The following is an 8,211-nucleotide window of genomic DNA, read 5'->3' as shown; positions in this document are numbered from 1 at the left end:
TTATTATGAAAACATTCAGCAAAGTTGAAAGAAATTATGAGGAACACTCTTATACCCACCACCCAAGTTACACATCTATCCATTTATTCATCCATCCATCCATCTTATTTTTTGAAACATTTCAAAGTAAATTGCAGACATCAATACACTTCCCTTTAGACATTTCAACATGCATATCACTAAAGTTTAATGTTTGTTTACAGTTTTTTTGTCTTCAAGGTAAATTTTACATACAAAGGTACACACAAATCTTAGATGTACATTTGTTAAACCTTCACACACACACGCACATATACACACACGCCTGTGTAACCCAAACCCCTATCAAGATATAGAACAACACCATCACCCGAGAAAGTTCTCTGGTGTCCCTTCGAGCTTTATATTTTTTTAAGGAGAAGGAAAAAAAAATACTACCTGTACACTCACATATTTTTTTTCTCCGTATTTTAGTGGGAGAAAAAAATATCCTACCTCCTCTCCAATGCCTAAAGGAATTTATTTCTTCCTGGCCAGATGAGTTCCATTCCTTCTCTGAGTTCCAATAAACAATTAACTGCTCATTCTCTGGGATACACATATTTAGGCCTTGAGCTCCCTGAGAGCAAGGACCCTATTTACCCACAGTAGGTGCTCTGACTCATTATTATCTTTCTCCCACTCTCAGACAGACCAGCAAGTACCCCGGGGCTTCCCCTTATGTTTGGAAGCTCAGGCTTGACTCCTGAGGTGGGGTAAGAAGGTCGGCAGCCTGGGGCTCTGGTCTTAGTCTCCCATTAACCCACTGAGTGACCTCGTGCAAGGGTCTTCCCCTCTCTGGGCACTTGCTTCCTCCACTGAAGGCAGATGGTAGAGCGTGGAATGGGGCCAAAAACTTTAGTGTCATTCTTGCCTACTTTGTCTCATGCTTCCACACTGGATGTAGCAGGAAATCTGACAGTTCTTCCCTCAAATCAGATCCAAAACCTGACCCTCACCATTCTTGCATTGCCACCACCTTGGTACAAGCTAGCAAGCTACCGTCCTCCTCACTAGAAGACTACACCAGGCTCCTTCCTAGGCTCCTGGCTCCCAACTTGCCCCCTGTGCTCTCCTCTGAAGCAGCCAGAAGGGTCTCTGCAACACTTAGGGCAGACCACCCTCCGTCTCTGTTCAAAGCCCTCCCATGACTCCCCATCTCAGGGCAAAAACCAAAGTGCTCCTGATGGCCCACAAGGGCCCCCATGATCTTGACCCAATCCGACCTTGACTTCACCTTGCATCGTCCTCGCAGCTCTCACCACACTGGCCTCATGGATTTCCTGGAACACACCAAGCATACTCTGACCTCAGGGCCTTTGCAGTTTCTCTCCCCATGCCTGGCTTATTTTTTCATTTTTTTTCAGGTCTTTGCTCAAATGTCACTTTATTAAAGATGCCTTCCTTCACTGCCACCATTAACAGAGCAAACCTCCACCTTCCTCCACAAGCACTCCGCACCTCCCTTCCACCTGCCATCATCCAATCTGCTATGTATTCACCTACTTATTATTGTCTGTCTACCCGACTAGGGTGTAAGCTCCATGAGGGACAGCTTATTTGTCTGCTTGACTACTGCTATATTTTGTTCCTGATGCACCTAGAACAGGGCCTAGCTCCTAGTACGTGCTCAGGAAATATTTCTTGGTTAAGTCAGGAACAGGGGTTTGGGACATACCTCTAGCACATTTTCTCTAAGGCTTGGATTCCTCCCTTAAAAGGGGTCCCGGGACTTCCCTGGTGGTGCAGTGGTTAAGAATCAGCCTGCCAATGCAGGGGACACGGGTTCGAGCCCTGGTCCAGGAAGATCCCACATGCCACGGAGCAACTAAGCCCATGCGCCACACCTACTGAGCCTGCCCTCCAGAGACCACATGCCACAACTACTGAGCCAGTGAGCCACAACTACTGAAGCCCGCTCACCTAGAGCCCATGCTCCACAACAAGAGAAGCCACCGCAATGTGAAGCCCACGCACCGCAACAAGAGAAAGCCCGCGTGCAACAACAAAGACCCAATGCAGCCAAAAATAAATAAATAAATAGATTTATTAAAAAAAAAAAAAAAAAAAGGGCGGAGGTCCCAATGTTTTCCTCATTGTGGAAGTGAGATGGTACATGGACGCCTGTTATAGAGTACTGCCCACAGGTTGAAGAGGGAGAGGTCCTGTGGCTTAGGGCACTGGCTTCAGACACCTGTGTGACCTCGGGCAGGCCACTCAAGTTCCCTGGCCCTGCTGATCTCTGCTTCAGAAGTTTATTGAGGGTTAAACAAGAAGCCATGTGGAAAGTGTTTAACACAGTGCCTGATATGTAGTAATAATAACAACTGTTATTGCTGCTGAGGGACTGGAAAGGAAGGATTCTACTTCCTGAGTTTGCTCTGCATCTGGACTCCGCCTCCTCTTTTGTTTCAGGATAAGCATAGAGGGGATGGATTCCCCCATGTCCAGACCTTGCCTGATCTCTTCTGGGCAGGCCCTCTCCCTCCAAGCTGCAGGAAGTCCATATACACAGCATGCCAATAACTCTGCCTGCGGGCTGGGCTTTGGAAAATGACTGTGAGTTGTGCTGACCTGGGGAGTAGTGGGAGAAGGCTGGGTGACATGCTTAAGACCCCAGGGCTTTCCCCCTGTGTTGTTTAGTTCATATGTTCAAGGCCTGACGACTCGGCTTAACCTCCATTCATCTCTCAGCTCTACTCATGCCTGGCTTCCTCTACCCCTACCCCCACTGAACCTGCTCACAAGCCCCCACTCTCTTCCTAGCATTTATCGCTTTGTAATGTCTTTGAGTGACTCTTCAGATATGGCGTATCTCCTCCATCAGATTGGGAGCTGCACAGGGGTGGAACAGTAGCCTGTCTTGTTCACTGTTGTGTCCCCGGCACCTAGCACAGGGCCTGGCACATAGTAGGTGCTCAATAAGTATCTGCTGTCTGAAGGAGTCAATGGACTCCTCCAGCCTTCAGATAACCAAAATGGTCTAGAAGAGAAAGTTCCCCTGGGGAACTCCTCCAAGGTTACACCCAGGTTGTGTTCACAAACACCCAGCAGCAATTTGCATTGCAGTCCTAAATCAGGGCCCAGAGCAGGCATTCACTTTATAATAGTCCTGAGGAGAAAAACAAAGCAGACAATAGGGATCCAAGCCCTCATTTTCTCAGGCAAAGTGAATCCCACCTTGAATTTGAAATAAGGGGTGAGATTCCCAAAAGGTGGAGGCATTATCACCCCCACCCTCAAAACTAGGAACTGCCAAAGGGCCCTTTAAAAAGCAAATTTCTAGAGGGGACGGTGTAAATGTCCATTGGAGCTTAGGCCAAGGATCTTAAACAGATCTTAAACTTTACCCCAGGAATTCCACTTCTCAAATTTGTCTCAAGGAAAAATCTTGAGATCTGGAGAAATATTTTTGAACAGACAAGCTAGTACATCACCACATCCCATACAAAAATCAGAGAATAGGAACTGTCCTAGGAGTCTAACAATAGAGGATTGTTTACATTCATTTACATGTATAAGGATTAAAAACTAAAAGTGGAATTGATTCCTTTCCCCTGGCTGCAAACAAGCTCAGAGCCAATTTGAAAACTAATCAGTAATCTCTCCACTGCCCCATGTGTTGGTGAATTTGCTTCCGACCTGGTCCTGATTTACTATCTTTCTTTTTTTTAAATCTTCCTATTTTAAGCATCTCATTTCCTCTGCCCTTAACAGCCTCCCAACAGAGGAGTTTTTGTCTCTAGTTCACTGCTCTGTACCGGCATCTAGCACGATGATGGGTGCATAATAAGTGTTCAATAAAGACGTGTCCCATGAATGGACAAATGTCTCCACAAAGCTGACTTCAAATCTTCTTGGGCGTTAAGCAAATCCTCCCCAGATGAAAGGTACTGACCCAGGGAGAATTCCCTGGCGGTCCAGTGGATTAGGATTCGGCGCTTTCACTGCCAGGGTCCGAGTTTGATCCCTGGTCAGTGATCTAAGATCCCGCAAGCCCCGTGGCGTGGCCAAAAAAAAAAGAGAGAAAAAAAGGTACTGACCCAGCAATTCCATTCTAAGGCCAGCAACTCCATTCATAAGAGTGCAAGTGTCTGTACAGGGAGGAATGTTTCCTCTAACATTGTTTGTAACAGTGCGAGCATGGGAAAACCCTCAGTGTGCATCAATAGGGGCCTGGTTAAATCAGATAGAATTCATCCAGACTATACAGCTATTGAAAAGGAAATAGCAAGTCTATAACTGCTGATGTGGAGAGAGCTACAAGACATGCTTCTAAGTGAAAAGGCAAGATGCTAAATAGTGTAAACAGTGTATATATGAGTCCATGGTTCAAAATAAATAAATAAATAACACGGAGAAAGAAGTCTAATAGGCCATTCCGGAGTGATCCTGAGAGCACATTTGGGAGGTTCCAACCTCAGTCCTGCCCCTAACCAGCAAGTGACCTTGATTAGCACCTTTCCTCTCTAAGCCCATCCCCCCTTCTATAAAAACAAGGATGAGTTATGACCTCCTGGTGGAGTTACTGAGAGGATTAAGGAAGAAAATGCATATAAATGTCAGGCACCTCTCTCAGAGTGAGCACTCAAAGATATATGAGTTAAAATAGAAAATCATTTCTCTCATCATAGGATGGGAACAAAGATCATTTAACTTTTTAAAAGAAAACCTTTAAAATGTATTCTGCAAATAAATCAAAATTTACAAAAGAGTTGCAAGAATAATACAAAGAATCCCTGTATATTCTTTACCCAGAGTTACCAATTGTTAACATTGGCCATATTTGCACTACCCCCTCCTCATTTTTTTCTTGAACCATTTTATCCCTCTTTACCTTATATGTTCAGCATATATTTCTTAAGAAAAAAGACATTCTCTTACATAAATCAAGTACAATGATAAAATTCAGGAAATTAAACATTGATACAATATTATATCCAATCTAAAGTCATGTTCAAATTTCATCAATTGTCCCAATAATGTCTTTTTTAAAAATTGTGGTTAAAAAATACATATATCACATAAAATTTACCATCTTAGCCCTTTCTTTCTTTCTTTCTTCCTTCCTTCCTTCCTTTCATTTTTTTTTTGCCATGCTGTACAGCTTGTGGGATCTTATTTCCCCAACCAGGGATTGAATCCGGGCCCTAGGCAGTGAAAGTGCGGAGTCCTAACCACTAGACAGCCAGGGAATTCCCTTTGCCTAAGTGTACAGTGTACAGTTCAGTAGTGTTAAGGATATTCACATTGCTGTGCCAATAGTATCTTTTATAGCAATTGTTTGCCTCCATCTAGGATCACACATTACATTTACGTGGTCACCTTATCCTTTCAGTTTCTTTTAACCTGGAAAAATTCCTTAGCCTTCCTTTGTTAATGACTTTCATGACATAGGTGTTTTGAAGAGTCTAGGCTAACTGTAATTTTGTGGCTTTTGTTATCTTTTATAATAAAGGAGATAATATTGAAGGTATGATGAGGATAATCACAAATGGAAACATAAAAATATCCACAGTACTTTTCCCCCTAGTTTTTGGTAGAAAGAGTATCTGGAGTTTGTCCCTCCTGCTAAAATGCAGGATCCCAGTGGTGATGGAGATGTTCTGTATCTCTGTATCAAAGTCAATATCCTGGTTGGGAGATTGCACTCTAGCTTTGCAAGATGGGATCTGTGCACAGAGAGAAACTGGGAAAAGGGTACAGGCGCCTCTCTGTATGATTTCTTAAAAGTGTAAGTGTAAATCTACAATTGTCTCAGCATTAAATGTTTAATTTTTTAAAAGATGCCCTTTGGCATTTCAGAGCCTGAAGTGTCAACAATTCTCCCAGGGAGAACCTAGCCCCTTGGTGAAATTCCCAGTGGGAATCCTCCAGCCTGAGAAAGGACTTCTTAATGAACTCCTTTCACTTGCAGGGGTTGGGGGAGGGGGCCTCCTTTGCCCTCTGCAGGGACATTTTAAAGTGAATGAAGGGAGCAAGGTCCCTCATTAAGGCTGAAATGGGAGCTGCTGGGGGCGGGGGTTCTCTAGAAGGAGGCTTGGCCCCAGGTCTGCATTTCCGGCTACAAAGTTATCTCATTAACAGTAATCACCACTGCTTTCTATCTGAGAGTGGATTGTGAAGGACAACATTGGAAAGATAATTTTTATCTACTGTCCTTGCTAGTTGCCAACTTCTTAATAATAAAATTGAAAAACTGTAAAGACCTGAATAGGCAACCAATGGGGATTCCTTATGAGCATTATTATATTCTTGCTTAGTAGAATATTATGCCGCATTTTATGATGAGGTTTTTGTAGCATTTATAATTGAAACCAAGAATGCTGTTGTGTGAGACTTTGAAGTTTCTCTTAGAGGACTTGGAATTCTTCTCAGGGCTGAGGAATGTGGGTTAGGAGAGCAGGGTCCTCATCAGGGAAATGAACCTGCCACCGGGTTCCTGTTCAGGCTGAAATGCTAATTTTCTGGGTGTTCTCAGATCAATCATGGTCTAGTCTCTCCCTAACTTGAAAGTTTCTCATCCTAGTGCTATTTTGAACCCTGAAAGTCAGAACATGATATCCCTTAACCCTTCTAGGAATTTCTCCTAAAGAAATAATCAGATGTGGAAAATGAATTGTGTACCAGGGTTCTTATTGCCATCTTCTTTTTATAAGATTGAAAAATTGGAATACTATTAGTAACAAGCATTTATTGAGCACTTAGCGTGGGCCAGTTGCTGTGCTAAGTGTTTTACAAGCATTATCTCATTTCATCTTTTCTAGTAGGTTGTATTATTGTCTCCATTTTTACAAATGAAAAAAGAAATGGAAGCACAGAAAGGTTAGTAATTTGCCCAAGACAACATAATTAGTAAGCAGAGGAGACACGTGTAAATGACAGCAAAAACACAATGTGATAAACATTAAAATAGAAATAATATGAGAGACAAGAGGTAGACAATGCAAAGTATTAACATTATACACAGGGTGTCTTTGGGTGCATAAAATAAAGCCCAGCATGTGGTAGGCATTTTAAAACGGTGATTATTTGTACCTCAGACTTGAATGTGATCATGAATCACCCGGGGATCTTGTTTAAAGTGCTGGTCTAGGGTAAGTCTGGGAGTCTGCATTTCCTCCAACCTCCTGGGTAATGTCCATGCTGCTGGTCCAAGGACCACACTTTGAGTACCAGAGATTAAATAGCTTGGCAGAAAAATAAATAAGTAAATAATAAATAAATAAATAGCTTGGCAAAGTGGGAGAGCCCTGAATATGTAAAAACCAAACAAATCACAGCGGCCCCAATGATCTGTGATGTGGAAAAAGACTGGAAAACAATACAGTTACTGTCCTACTGCGGTGTTGGGCTGCAGTTTCAAGTGAATTTCTTTCCCTTCCTCTATTTTCTGTCACATTCAATTCCACACATATCTATTGAGTGCCTCAGCACCAGTCACTGTGGGAGCAGAAATGAAGGAAATCCAGTGGTTTCCTCAAAGTTATTATTTTTTTTAAGTTAAAAATAAACACACTTAAAATGGGTGCATTTCACTGTATATAATTTATACCTGAACAAAGTTGATTTAATACTTAAAGATATGAAGAAATATAAGTCCCTGATAGGGATCTTTTTTAATAGGTTAAAACTATTTTTAAATTAAATTCCTGGACAGTGAGTCAGGGGGTCTGAGTTCAGTCCCTGTCTGTCAGTCACCCGAAGGTTTACTTTCTTCCAGGTACCTTGGACTTGGACAGGTGCCCTGTATGCATTCTCAAAGCACTTTGTACTTTTTGGCATCATTTCATAATTTCACCCACGCGTGATTTTTCACATGTGTGTGTCTACCTCCCTGACTAAACTCTGACTTCTCCCAGGCCAGGCACTGCATCTGGTTTTGTCACTGTGGTGTCCCAACACCTGTCAGGGCAACTGCCCCACAGGTGGTACTCAGGATTATCTGTTGAATGAATGTATGAAGGAATTTGTTCATACCCTTTCCGAAGGGATTTTTAGGAAAGCGTAGAGAAAAAAGCCTGGTGGAGAAAGCCAGCCAATCCTCCCCACACTCCCCCACCCCAGGTATCTAGGAACCCTCTCCCTACCCTCAAGGCTGGGCTCAGGGGTAGGTGAAGATGCTTTGGGGCTTGCAGGGCTCAGGTCTTAGATTCCAAGGAGCATGTCTTGGTTTTCTCATCTGTCCAGTGG

This window comes from Delphinapterus leucas, chromosome 15 (genome assembly GCF_059928025.1).
Source record: "Delphinapterus leucas isolate spDelLeu-1000000601 "Yukka" chromosome 15, BTC_Dleu_Yukka2, whole genome shotgun sequence".
Lineage (NCBI taxonomy): Eukaryota > Metazoa > Chordata > Mammalia > Artiodactyla > Monodontidae > Delphinapterus > Delphinapterus leucas.
This window is presented reverse-complemented; position numbering follows the sequence as displayed.